This window comes from Tasmannia lanceolata, unplaced genomic scaffold (genome assembly GCF_043159265.1).
Source record: "Tasmannia lanceolata isolate RefF3 unplaced genomic scaffold, GAP_Taslan_0.1 ptg000019l, whole genome shotgun sequence".
Classification (NCBI taxonomy): Eukaryota; Viridiplantae; Streptophyta; class Magnoliopsida; order Canellales; family Winteraceae; genus Tasmannia; species Tasmannia lanceolata.
This window is the reverse complement of record NW_027518696.1, coordinates 9298267-9312275: the sequence shown is the minus strand read 5'-3', so window position 1 is coordinate 9312275 and position 14009 is coordinate 9298267.

Genomic DNA, 14009 nt, shown 5'->3' with positions numbered 1-14009 from the left:
GTAGGGGAATGATTCTATGAGATGCTCTTACTATCAGAAGTTTATGAGACGCACGATTGCTGCCATGTCAGCATCATCATTTGTAATTTTTTTTTTTTTTCCTGTGGGCCTTCGACTTAGTCTCATAAAGTGAAAATCACTCCTTATAGTGTGGGCCTGGACTAAGACTCTGATGCTTGTCTCACAGTAAGACTTCTTATAATAACATTCCTCTATGGTTTTTATGGAAAATTGTAAATGAGAATTAAATACGTTTTAGTATGGCTTAAATATTAATTGAGAAATTTATCATCTACACTTACTCTTTTATGACTCCCAATCAGATGGTGAGATGAGTAAATAGAGCAATGATAGACACAAGGGAGCCTTTGCATAAAGAGCCGCAAAAGGGCTCCTCATGGGATCCAAGTCATTTTCAGTTATAATTTAAAATGGGAAATGATATCTGCTCCAAGGTGTTTCGATAAACAAGCGCTCCACTTGTTTGTCGTGTAGTATTTAAATGGTTTAAAGAGCTTTTTGAGAACTGTAATATTTTCTGAAATCCCTTAAAATACTACACGACAAACAAGTAGAGCGCTTGTTTATCGAAACACCTTGGAGCAGATATCATTTCCCTTTAAAATTGGTTGAAAAAGTAAAATCAGTTAAATTTGATGACGTGGATCCAATGAAGAGCCCTTTTTTGGCTCTTTATGCAAGGGCTCCCTTGTATCTATCATTCCTCAAATAGATATTAACAAAATTGTGAGTTTTATGGTACCAAAAATGTAATATTCTCCGTTCTTCATTCCGCACCAAGACATTTTACATGAAAATATGAGTTAAACATGGTAATTTCGTTCATGATAATTACACTCAGCTTAAAATGATAACAAAAACAAGAAAATTGTAATTTAAAAAAAGGAAATAAATATAGGGTACTACCATGTTTTGATAGTTGCACTAACTCATTTTGCCTTTTATTATTTAAACAGTTGCCAGTTGTTATTATAGTTCCCAGAAAGCTCTCACCTGCCAATTGGAAAAGAAAAGACAAGCTGGGTTTGTGCAATTATTAAAACATGGTAGTGCCGATATCATTAGCTTAAATATAATCTTCGTAACAAAAACCTTTTTCTTTCCTTTCTTTCTTTTTGGCGCGCGAGGAGGAGGGGGGCGAGGAGTGGCAAGATCACATATGATCGACAATGACACATGGCAAACTAGAAAAAGAACCATCGCCCAGTCAGCATCATACACTTGGAACATGACATGATCCATCTGCTATGACAATGACAAAATACTTTTGAAACCGTCAATTGATATCGACACATAAGAAGATCCATGGAAACCATTCGGAGCTATCAAATTAGCATTTGTAAACACCTTCTACTTGCCCTAATTCTTCCAATTGAATATTGTATTTCTCCACTTTCCTCTGAAATTAGTTATTAATTTTGAATAAGATCATTTTAATTCCTTTTCATTTACAAAAAAGGCTATGATATTATTTGTAAATAATCATATAAAAACCATTTCCACCTAAGATTATTTTAATTCTATTCATCTGCAAAAAAATGGTTACAGTATTATTTATAAATAATCATATCAAAACCATGGGATTTGCTATGCAATTTCACGGAAAGCCATTTCCCCGCACACTTTTGCAGGAGAGAACGACCACCGCAGATGAACTAAATGAATAATACAAAATCTGCTAAAAAGGGAGCCTGTGAGGTTGGTCTCTCCTGCCCACGTGAGACTCGAAACGGCTTTTTCTGTGAAATTGCCTAGCAAATCCCCCAAAACCCATCTCCATATATAAGATTAGGGATTTGCTAGGGACTATCGTAGGAGGCATTTCACAGATGGTCTGCCGCTTGTTAGACCAGCCACAGAGGCTCACTTTTCAGCAGATTTTGTCATCATTCATGAGGTGGCTGGTCTGACATGCGATAGACTACATGCGAAATGCCTTCTGCGATGCTCCCTAGCAAATCCCATAAGAATATATGCAAAAAACTTTTAGACATATTCAAATAAGTGAAGATTGTAATCAAAATGGTAATATGGGAGCAAAGTTTCTATATTTATAATCATAGTTTTGTTTAATAGCATAGTAATAAATTAAATCATTTTTCAGTCAATAAATAATGTTCGTGTCATCACATAATCACATGTTTGGTATTTTATTTTATTTTGTCCTAGACATTGAGTTTTTGTTTAATGACAGTCCTTATTGCCACAATGGGTGTGTCATGTGTGCGCCCCAAAAGCTTCCAATCACTCGAACCAAACCTATTCAATTTTTAATAGTGGGTCAACGTTCAGTCTATTATAATATCCCTCCAAATTAACCATAATGATACCCTTTACCTTTAAATCTCCTCAGAAAAAAATTCCATCAGAAATGTTTTTCTTGGAATCCAAACATGGCCTTAGGGACTGTTTGATTACTTAACATATTTTTATTAGAATTTTTTTCATGGAAAATGAATTTTCCAGCATTTAGGCCATGTTGGCAACCATGAATTTATTTTCATGGAATATAAGCTTATCATTCTAGCCCTCTCACTTCTCTCTCTCCCACACTCCTTGTCCCTCTTTCACAACTTGATAAACTAATATTTTACGAAAAAAACTTTCATGGCAGCCAAACATGTCCTTAGTAAATTACATTCTTTATGGATTTTTTTTTTCCAAAATCTAAATTTATCCTTCTTTTCAAAGAAGATTGCAAAGGGGCTATTCTCCTTGGGAATTACAAGGCAGGGTTTATGTTATCCTTGCATAGGCTTGCTATCCTCCATTATGCCGAAAAGAGCCCAAATGGGTAGGGTATATGCAATACAAATAGGAAATCCCAGTGATTAGTTCAAGATAAAAACATCCAGACAGGGTAGCCAATCCTAGGAACAACTTATCCCACGATTTATATCGCTTTGGCGTTGTTCTCCAAGTATAGCAAGTTGTGGTTTATTTGATCCTTGCATAGGCTTGCTATCCTCCATTAGCGTTGCATAGGCCCAAGGCCCATAATCTTGTTAGGCTAGGATGCGTCTCATTTCCTAGGTCCTTTCTCAAGCACGTAGTCTTGGGCGGTATCTTTAGGCCTGAATTATCTCACTTTGGCTGCTACATTATTGTTGAGAACCACATTTTATCACCCACAGCCAGTTTTACTTGCAGAATAAGGAGCGAGGAAGCCCGATTGATCTTAGGGGTGCAACTCGGGTTGATTTCTTAGAATTCGGGTTGAGCTTTTACCTTAAAATTAGGTCGGGCTCAGGTTGATTTCTATTCATTTTTTTAGCAAAAGCTCAACCTGACCCAACCCAAGTTGTACAATTTGAACTGCCTTCACATGCTTTCCTTCAAGCACCAGGCAAGTGGGTCATTCAGACACCCGGAGCCACATTAGCACCAAATTTCGATGGTCCCACACACAAATCTCAACATAGGTTCGATGGGCCAACACACAAGTCTCAAGATTGAAAAGAATCCATGAAGGACCACAAAAATTATGGAAACTTGCCCACATCAATGGGCCCACCCACCTTAACATCATCTGATGGCGCTTCTCAATGAAATGATTGACCACAACTAATTGAGCCAATTGATGATATCAAGCTCTGATCGATCAGAAATCATCATCAAGGGCTCCAAATATCCAAAAATTGCATAGTAATCAGTGAATTCGACATCACTAATGTACTTAAAATGATGCAGTTGCCCTACCAGACCTACAAATATATCAAATCCGAGCACCTAATCCCAAGTAAGCATGTATTCAAAATGAAATCCCCAGCAATTGACATTAGTTTAAGAAGATATGATGGTTTGGATTGATAGCGATCATCGAATAGACTAATTGAATCCCGGAGCCAAAAATCATGTTTTTGAACGTTGCACAGAATCGATGAGATCAATGACTTAAAGTGGAGGCAATGTTAGGGGTGGCAACGGTTCGGTTTGACCCCCAAACCGAAACTGAACCAAACATGCTTACCTCCGAACCGAAACCGAAACCGAACCGAACCAAAACCGAAACCGAAACACTCCAAACTGAACCGAACCGATGAAAAGGTGCACATTTATAATTTTCCTATGAAAAAGGGCGTATTTATTATTGTCCAACCAAACCGAACGGAACCAATCATCGGTTTGGTTTTACCGAACCGAAATTTGAAACCGAATTTTTGGTTCGGTTTTGGTTCGGCTGCCACCTTAGGCAATATGTTGTGGGGTTGAACCTAGTCAGTAAAAATCCCAAATCTCAAAATTGGCCTCCTCGGTCCAAAAATTCTCAAAAGTACCCTTAAAAGGCCCCTTTTTACAGAATATACTTGTTCTTTTAAAAAAATTCTTGCAATCCAAATCAGCCTATCTCTACTACCCCTTCCCACCCACGATAAAAAAAAAACACTAGATTTCCTCCTCCAACAAAACTAGAGGTTTTTTTCGACCAACCCCTTACAAAAAAATCCCAGTTTCTTTTGAGCCTCAAATACCTTCAATATATCTTAAGCTACGCAGTTCCGGTGTTAAAAATCTCAAATCCCATACATGCCTTAATAACAGTGAGATTTTATATGATGCGCCGCTGTATAAACCTGTAATTTTCAAAAAGCATGGTACGACCCAATCCATAGGATGATCCAAACCGTCCATTTGTTGGGCCATAAATAGGTTATACCACAAAATTCATTTCCATATGATGATCCTAACCCTCTATCTATCAAGGAACTGCACATTATGATAACCTCTATAGATGGGACGTTTAGGATCATCCTATGGAAATGATTTTTAGGGTACAACATATTTACCTTGTGGCCGAACAAATAGACGGTTTGGATCATCTAGAGTTGGCCGTACTTTACTTTTGAAAAATACGGCTTGGCAACACATCATATAATTTCTCAAATAACATCCAATCTCCTATTCCTATTTTATAAACCCTAAAGTCTGAATAGAATGGTAAAAAAATGAGTAAATTACCGCCGTACATAAAAAAAGGACCAATTACCAATGGGGGACAAACATTAGGCAAAATTATCAACATGACCCATGTTTTTCAAAAAATTATCAACGGGGGACAAAAGATGTCTTGTCAGTAAAAGCTGGACGAAAATACCCTTTGGCATATACAACACGTTTTGACTTTAGAAGGGGGTTTTCAAGTCTCTACGATTGGGGCTATCAAGTATCAAAATGGGGTTACCAATTCCAGAATGGGCTTATCAAGTCCCTGAAAATTGGCCGAGGGTACTAGAGTTTTGGAAGGGGGTTTTCAAGTATTTGGGATTGGGGTTATCTAGTATCAAAATGGGCTTATCAAGTGCTTGAAAATTGGCAGAGGGTACTAAAGTTTTGGAAGAGGGTTTTCAAGTTTCTAGGATTGGATTTATCTAGTACAAAAAATGGGGTCACCAATTTCCGAATGGGGTGATCAAGTCCCTAAAAATTGGCCAAGCATACTAGAGTTTTGGAAGGGGGTTTTCAAGTCTTTGGATTGGGGTTATCAATTTCTGAATGGGCTTATCAAATCCTTGAAAATTGGCCTGAAAATTGGCCGAGGGTACTAGAGTTTTGGAAGGGGGTTTTCAAGTATTTGGGATTGAGGTTATCTAATATCAAAATGAGGTTACCAATTTACGAATGGGCTTATCAAGTCCCTTAAAATTGCCCAAGGGTACTGGAGTTTTGGAAGGGAGTTTTCAAGTCTATGGGGTTGGGGTTATCCAGTATCAAAATGGGGTTACCAAATTCCGAATGGGCTTATCAAGTCTCTTATGAACACGTTTTTACTTCCTGTTTTTTTTTTTCACTCATTCATTTTCACGTTTTTTTGTTTCTACCGTACGATTCATCTTCCTCATCCTCTATTGAAAGGGGGAAGGAGAAATACAAAACCCTACAACAAATGAAAAACAAAACCTAGATATAGAGAGAAATGGGAATGAACTCACGTTTCAAGTTTTTGAGCTTTCCCTCCTCCAATGGTGGCTAAAATGATGAAGAAGATGACTGGTAATGTAGAAAAAAACAAAGTTGAAAATGAAAAAGTGAAAAAAAAAGAGGGAAAGAAGGGAGAAGAGGAAAAGTGGAAAAGCAAAACGTGTTGCTTAAGAAAATGGCATTTCGTCCAGCTTTTAATGACAAGACATATTTTGTCCTCCGTTGATAATTTCTGAAAAGCATGGGTCCTGTTGATAATTTCACCTAATTTTTGTCCCCCATTGGTAATTGATCCTAAAAAGAAATTTCTGGTCAACAGTAAAAATGGGGGAAACTGAGACTTTACACCCGGATTCTTTCCTTAGCCCTTTTTTTGGTGTTTCCACTAACTGATAAAGAGGTGGGGCCGGGGCATTAATTTGAGACAGTAAGCGTACAAGGGAGGGGCCGAGGGGGGCAATAATTTAGGTGGAATTAAATACTTATGGTAAAAAAACGTCATGGAAAGTAATAATGAAAATTTTTTCAGATTTCAGGTAGGGCTGCAACTTGGGTCGAGTTGAGGTCAACCAGACCCGATAACCCATTTTTCTAACCCAACGAGATTCAGTCCAACCCGACCTGACCCGACCCGACCAGAGGAACCCTTCTTTCCACCCCAAACTCAACCCGGATTGGGAAAAGTCAACCCGAACCCGAACTCAACCGGACCTTTTTTCGGGTTGAACGTGACCCGAGCACCAGCAATCTGCTCTTATCCCTTGGTGTCAAAGGGGGCTTTCCCCCCTCTGTCTGTACTCCCCCTTAAGCTCTGCCTGAGGGGGCGCGGCTATAAACAACGAGCGAACGAAGGGATTCTCCTCAAGATAAGCCCGAGTGAACGTAGCGAGGTAGGCCGTGTTGGGTATATCATATAACCCATGTATGTTCTAATATAAGCCCAATAGGTAATGGACCAGGTGTAGTGGGCCCATTTGGGCTGGAGCCCATTAACCTCTTCTAACCCTAGTGTATCTCAACAAACTTGGTATTCCAAACTAGATACCTTGGGATTCAAAATCTTGAAGCATCACTTGACCTAAAAAAAAAAAAAAAACCGAGTTTTTGGACTGTTAGCCTCTCTCTCTGCTCGTGGGTTTTCTGAACGCTTGTTGGGTTTTCTTCCGCCATCCGTTTTTGCGACTCACGTCTTTTGAAGAACAATAGAGAGGACGTCTGCCTCTTTGGATCTGTTCCTTTGAATCAAAAAAAAAAAAGAAAAAGCCGTCTCTATCTTGTTCGGAATCTTGAGCGTCTCTCTTGGAATAAAGATTTGGGCGTGATTTTCTTCTAACAAGGAAAAACAAGTTGGCTGTTTCTCTTTCGTTTGATCAAACCCCAAACTCTACTTGTCCGAGCTTCAACAAAGACTACGGCTGTGGGATCTCTCCACCCATTCACGTTTTCTTTTTTTTGAAAGGAGTGGATCTCTGCAAACCACCGACCCTCGTTGAAATCAATTGGATTGTAGGGACGTGGGTTTCACCCATCGGTTGCAACTTCTCTCCCACCAAGCAACCTTTGTCAAACCACAAATTTGGGAAACCCATCTTGTAACCCCTCTTGTGATTTTCCAACCCACAGAGGCGTGTCTTTCTCTCTTTCTTCCACCACATCACTATCACTCTATTAGGGTGATTTCGGGTGGAAATTGAGAAGGAGAAACAGAGGAGCTGAAATCAAGTTTGTGGGTTTCTCTCTTTCTACTCCTTGCAAACAGAGAGAGGCGACGCCCATTGTTTTCTTGGTCTTAGTCCTTCACAACTTCCTCTCGGCTGATCTTGGTGGGCGAAATTCTTGATCAAACCCACATCGTTTTTTTGTTGTTGTTGGGGGTTTTATAAACTCCTTCCAACCGAAACGAGGATAGAGCTTGAACGGGGGCAGCTCCTTCAAAAAGCTTGCACTAATCTCTTGACTGTTGGCCGAATCGTCTTTGTGAACCAACCTTATATTGGAAATTGATATTGGCAGCCCTCCCTCACCGGTTGCTTTTTGGGTTCGCTTCCTTGTTGGTCGGCCACTTTCTTGGATTGGGTTCTCGCATTTCGCCAATCAGGTGCACGCTTTCTAATTTTCTTTTCATTTTAATTATACAATGGAAAAGAATGCTATGCCGTTTGAGATGGTCAAACTTCAATCCTTTGGTGGATCTGAGTTTAACTCATGGAAGCGAAAGACTCAGTTCAGTCTAAAATATATGAATTGTTTTTACACTGTGTTGAGTACCTTTGCTGAGACGGATGAAGACGTTGATGAATCTCAATGGCTTAGGGATGAGGATTTCTGCAAAGACTACTTGTTGAATTGTCTTTCAGATCGTCTTGCAGAAACCTATAGTAAATTTAACACTGCTAAAGCAATATGGGACAACTTAGATGCTCAATTCAAGAAGGAGGAGGAATTGTCCAAGACCATCTTGTGGACAAATTCATGGATTTCAAGTTTCAAGAAGACAAGGAAATCACTCCTCAAGTTACTGATCTAGAGAATTTGAGATCTAAGTTGAATAATGAAAAAATAGTTGTCTGTGATTCATTTCTTGTGGGTGCAATTATATACAAATTACCATCTGCATGGCATTCTTTCAAAACCGAGATGTATCGGAAAAAGGTGCAAGTGGGTCTGGATGATCTCAAACGATTCATTCGAATCGAAGATGAGAATCGAGCTAGGAATAACTTGGAGATGGTTAAGCAGCAACAGTCTGCTGCTAACGCGGTAACATATCCCAAGAAATTTCCTCGGAAATCCAAGTCACCTAAAAGTGACCATCCCAAGTTGGAGGCCAAAAAGACTATCTTTCAGAAAAAGAAGGGCAAGTGCCACAACTGTGGGAAATGGGGTCATTTTGCTGCAGAGTGTAAACAACCTAAGAAGGCTAAATCTGACACACCACAAAAGGAAGCTCATATGATAGTGGGCAGTGCTGCGCCTAAGAGCTTTATTGCCATGTTAGGCAATGGTAAGGCCAGTACTTCTTCAGACTGGTGGTTAGATACAGGAGCCACCTGCCATGTTTGCAACTCGAAGAAACTACTTACGGATGCTGTTGGTGTGAAAGAGACCGTTACAGTGGCTAGTGGAGCTGAGGCAAAAGTGACTCACACTGGAACTGCGAACCTAGTCCTTTCTTCAGGTAAAATACTAACTTTAAAAAATGTTAAAGTAGTTCCTGCTATTCAAAAGAATTTAATTTCTATTAGTCTTTTAGACAATGCTGGCATGTGTTCATCTTTTTTGGGTGGTAGAGTAACTTTAACTGTTAACTCTTATTATTTTGGCTGTGCTTTCTTAATCGATGGTATGTATAGACTGAGTTTAGCAAATGAAACCGTTAGTCAGGTTAGTTCCACTTTGATTGATCCTAAGTTGTTACACACTAGATTGGGACATGTGAACTATAGAAAACTGGTCAAACTTGCTAAAACTTATAATATACCTTTAGATACATCGATTAGATTTGACAGATGTGAAAGTGTGTGCACAAACCAAGATCACTAGAAAACCTTTTCGTTCGGTTTCTAGGAGCACACAACTTCTTGAGTTAATACATTCTGACCTCTGTGACTTTAAAAGTTTCACTACTCGAGGTGGTCGGAAGTATTTAATCACTTTTATAGACGATTTTTCTAGATATTGTCATATTTATCTCCTAAAATCGAAAGATGAAGCTTTTGATAAATTTAAAATTTTCAAGAATCGTGTTAAAAATCAATTGAACTTGAAAATTAAGCGATTTAGGAGTGATCGAGGAGGAGAATACACTTTGACAGAGTTCAAGGAATTCTGTGCCTCTCAGGGCATAATACTTGAAACTACTGCTCCTTACTCACCTCAATCTAATGGCATAGCTGAACGTAAGAACCGGACGTTAACTGAAATGTTAAACTCTATGTTATTGACAGCTGGCATGCCTACTAGCTATTGGGGAGAAGCAGTTTTAACTGCAAATCACATCCTGAATAGAGTACACCACTCTAAGTTGACCACTACTCCTTATGAGTTATGGCATAAACATCCTTGTAGATATGACACTCTTAAGACTTGGGGCTGTATTGCTTATGTGAGGATACAAGACCCTAGGAGACCTAAGGTAGGACCTAGAACAAACACTTGTGTTTATCTAGGTGGTGCAGAAGATAGTGCTGCTGATCGGTTTTTGGATCTATCTACCAATTTGGTTATAGAATCTAGAGATGCAGTATTCTTTGAGAATAAATTTCTCAGAGATCATGGTTTGAACCTACCTGGCGATACTGAGATGGTTACAGAATCGCATGTAGAGTTTGAACATAATACTTCTGACACCTGTCCTACACTGATTTCTACATCAGAACCTTTAAGAGTTTCTACAAGAGATAGAGTACCCAAGAACTTTGGTGAGGACTTTGTGACCTACCATGTCGAGAATGATCCATCAACCTATAAGGAAGCGATGAGATCTAGGGACTCTTTGTTGTGGGCAGAAGCCATTGATGATGAAATGAGCTCTCTGCTACAAAATCAAACTTGGCAGCTAGTCGATTTGCCAAAAGGGGCTAAGACTGTGGGCTGTAAGTGGATTTTGAAGAAGAAACTTAATCCTGACGGATCCATAGCTCGGTATAAAGCACGTTTAGTAGCTAAGGGCTATACTCAAGTCAGTGGGATAGACTACTTTGATGTTTACTCACCGGTCTGTCATTTGGCAACGATAAGAATTCTTCTTGCTTTGGCTTCTATTGAGAAGTATGTTGTGCATCAAATGGATGTAAAAATGGCTTTCCTTAATGGAGACCTCACAGAGGAAATCTACATGAACCAACCTGAAGGGTTTGTCATGGAAGGTTTCGAGAACAGAGTTTGTAAGTTACACAAATCTTTGTATGGTCTTAAACAAGCACCTAAATTGTGGCATCAAAAATTTGACAAGGTAGTAAAGAGCTTTGGTTTTCAGACCAGTTACTCAGATAAATGCCTTTACTATCGTTCTGTGTCGAATAAGGTTGCGATTATTTGTTTGTATGTAGACGATATGTTGATTCTTGATTCCGATCTCTCTGTAGTGAGTGACGTGAAAACCACTTTGGCTCAAGAATTCGACATGAAAGATCTTGGTGTGGTTGACACCATTCTTGGTATGAAAGTAAGTTTTGAAAGGCAAGGGATTACTCTTAGCCAAGCCCATTATATTGAAAAACTACTTTCTACATGGGGATACAGTGAGTGTAAACCGATTGAGACACCATTTGATTATACCAAGAAGCTGATCTCTAATGGAGGAGACAGTGTGAATCAGTTAGATTATTCTAAACTGATTGGTAGTCTCATGTATGCTATGAGTTGCACTAGACAAGACATAGCCTTTACAGTTGGCATGCTGAGTCGTTTCACTAGTAATCCTGGCCATGAGCACTGGGATGCCCTTCTGAGGCTGATGAGATACCTTAAGGGTACTCAAGGATATGCTCTATGTTATACTGGCCATCCTCCTATCCTGGAAGGGTATTCTGATGCATCATGGGGATCAGAATTAGGAGACAGTAAATCTACCAGTGGTTATGTTTTTACACTGGGTGGAGCCGCTGTTGCATGGAAGTCAAAGAGACAGACTTGTATTGCTCTGTCATCTATGGAATCGGAACTTTATGCTTTAGCTTCTACAGGAGATGAAGCAGAGTGGATAAGAGATCTGATCCTGGACATTCCATTGACCCATTTAAAGATTAACTCTTTAAGTTTGTTCTGTGATAATCAAGCTACAATTACGATTGTGAAAAACTCACTCTTTAATGGTAAGAGGAGACATGTCAGGCTGAAACATGCCACGCTGAATTATCTTCTAGAACAAGGTATTATCACTTTGGTTGATGTGAGATCGAAGGATAATATGGCCGATGCTCTTACGAAGGGACTGAACAAAGATCGAATATTCAAAACTGTGGGGGAGATGGGGTTAAAGACTGTGTAGACGTGTCTTAACCTACATTCATATTATTTTGAAATTTTCGAATCTCCCTATCTTGGCCAAGATAAGCACTTGATATGTTTCAATGATGTTTACAGTTATCTTTATGTCATTCCACATTTGATGACATGTCCTTCTTGGGAAAGGTTGTTTCATTCCAAATTTGATGATACAGCTTAACTCAATTTGGATATGATGCCTGTAACATTCCAAATGGAAACATGGAATGGTTCTTTGTAAAGAAACTGTTTAGGTCTGGTTCTTGATTGAAACTTGACATTGATGTTTATTGATATTGATATTTATTTTTCAGCCATTATGAAATTGTACTAAGTTCTTCTGGTAGAACTAGATACTTTTAGTAAAATACACAAATGATTGGATTTATTTTTTTAATGAAATTCATATTTGATAATTTACAGGAATTGGCGAAAATGGAGGAGATTGCCTCAATTTGGATCTTGATGAGGATGACTTACTTGATGAGTGAATCCTTATAGTGCAGTGGAACTATTATTTTCTTTTACGTTGATTAAATAGTTCACCTACATATAAAACTGCTTATGTTTGAGTTTAGATTATTTCTAAAACTCTTGGTTATTCTTTAAAGTATTTTTGTTTTCAGTTGGATTACAAATCTTTATTGATATGGTGATATGGATGATTCAATAATTTTGTTTGGACATCACATTATCTATCTATTGGATTGTGCTATATGTAGAACATAGGAGGAGATTGTTGGGTATATCATATAACCCATGTATGTTCTAATATAAGCCCAATAGGTAATGGACCAGGTGTAGTGGGCCCATTTGGGCTGGAGCCCATTAACCTCTTCTAACCCTAGTGTATCTCTATATATAGGGGCTGGAGGCAACAAACTTGGTATTCCAAACTAGATACCTTGGGTGTAATGCTTCAAGCAACCTCTTGCTTGACCTAATTACTTTAACAGGCCGAAGGTATAGTGAGTCGGTGAACTCTACTTGTTTCGGTGAGTAGATGATTCTACTCTACAGTCGATTAGTCCTCCTGCTCCTAGAAGATCTACCAGGCTAAATAGGGAAATCAAATCCCCAGGCAAATAGAATATACCAAACCGAGCGACTCACTTACTAGTCACTTACTCGAAATACCAAACCAAGCTATCCGGACCTTTTTTCGGGTTGAACGTGACCCGAGCTGCATATTTGCGGGGTCTCGGGCAGGTTGGGTTTCAGATTGAAAAACCCCGACAATTCTGGGGTTCGGGGTCTCGGGCAGGTTGGGTTTCAGATTTAAAAACCCGTCCCAAGCTAGATATTTATGTTTTTAGGAGTTGTGGACCATTTACATTTGCAGATAGGATTGTTAATCAGTGCCGTTGATCACTATCCACGCGGGTTTCTTTAGTAACTTGTTGTGTTGAAAATAGTGACATGAGAATTCGGAGAAAAATCTTCTCTGGTCAATAGATGGGAGGTTGGTGAGAGGAGAGGAGGAGAGGAGGAGAGGAGGAGAGTAGGACGAAACGATGAAAGAGGCAAGAAGTAGAAATGAAAGGGGAAAAACTCCAAAAGTCAAATGGACAGTAATTTAGTTAGAAGGGTTATTTTTAACTCTCCCATCTAACTCTCGACCCACCATGTATCGTAAGTACATCCTTTTTAACTCTCCCATCTAACTCTCGACCCACCATGTATCGTAAGTACATCCTTTTTAACTCTCCCTTCTAACTCTCGACCCACCATGTATCGTAAGTACATCATTTTTAACTCTCCCATCTAACTCTCGACCCACCATGTATCGTAAGTACATCCTTTTTAACTCTCCCATCTAACTCTCGACCCACCATGTATCGTAAGCACATGGATGTCCTGATAACCATCTGGGAAAATCCAGTGTCCCACCCTGAATAGATGATATTCTGACGGGAAGTTATAAATGGGTCCCCCAAAAATAAGTTCGATCAAACCCTTGATTGTTCAGATGGGATCTCCATTAAGCATGGGAGCAGACAATCCTGAACACACATGGTGAGAATGATGGAGATGCGAGTGGTGCTAGCAATACATTTACTTAAATCTATGGCCTAGTGTGA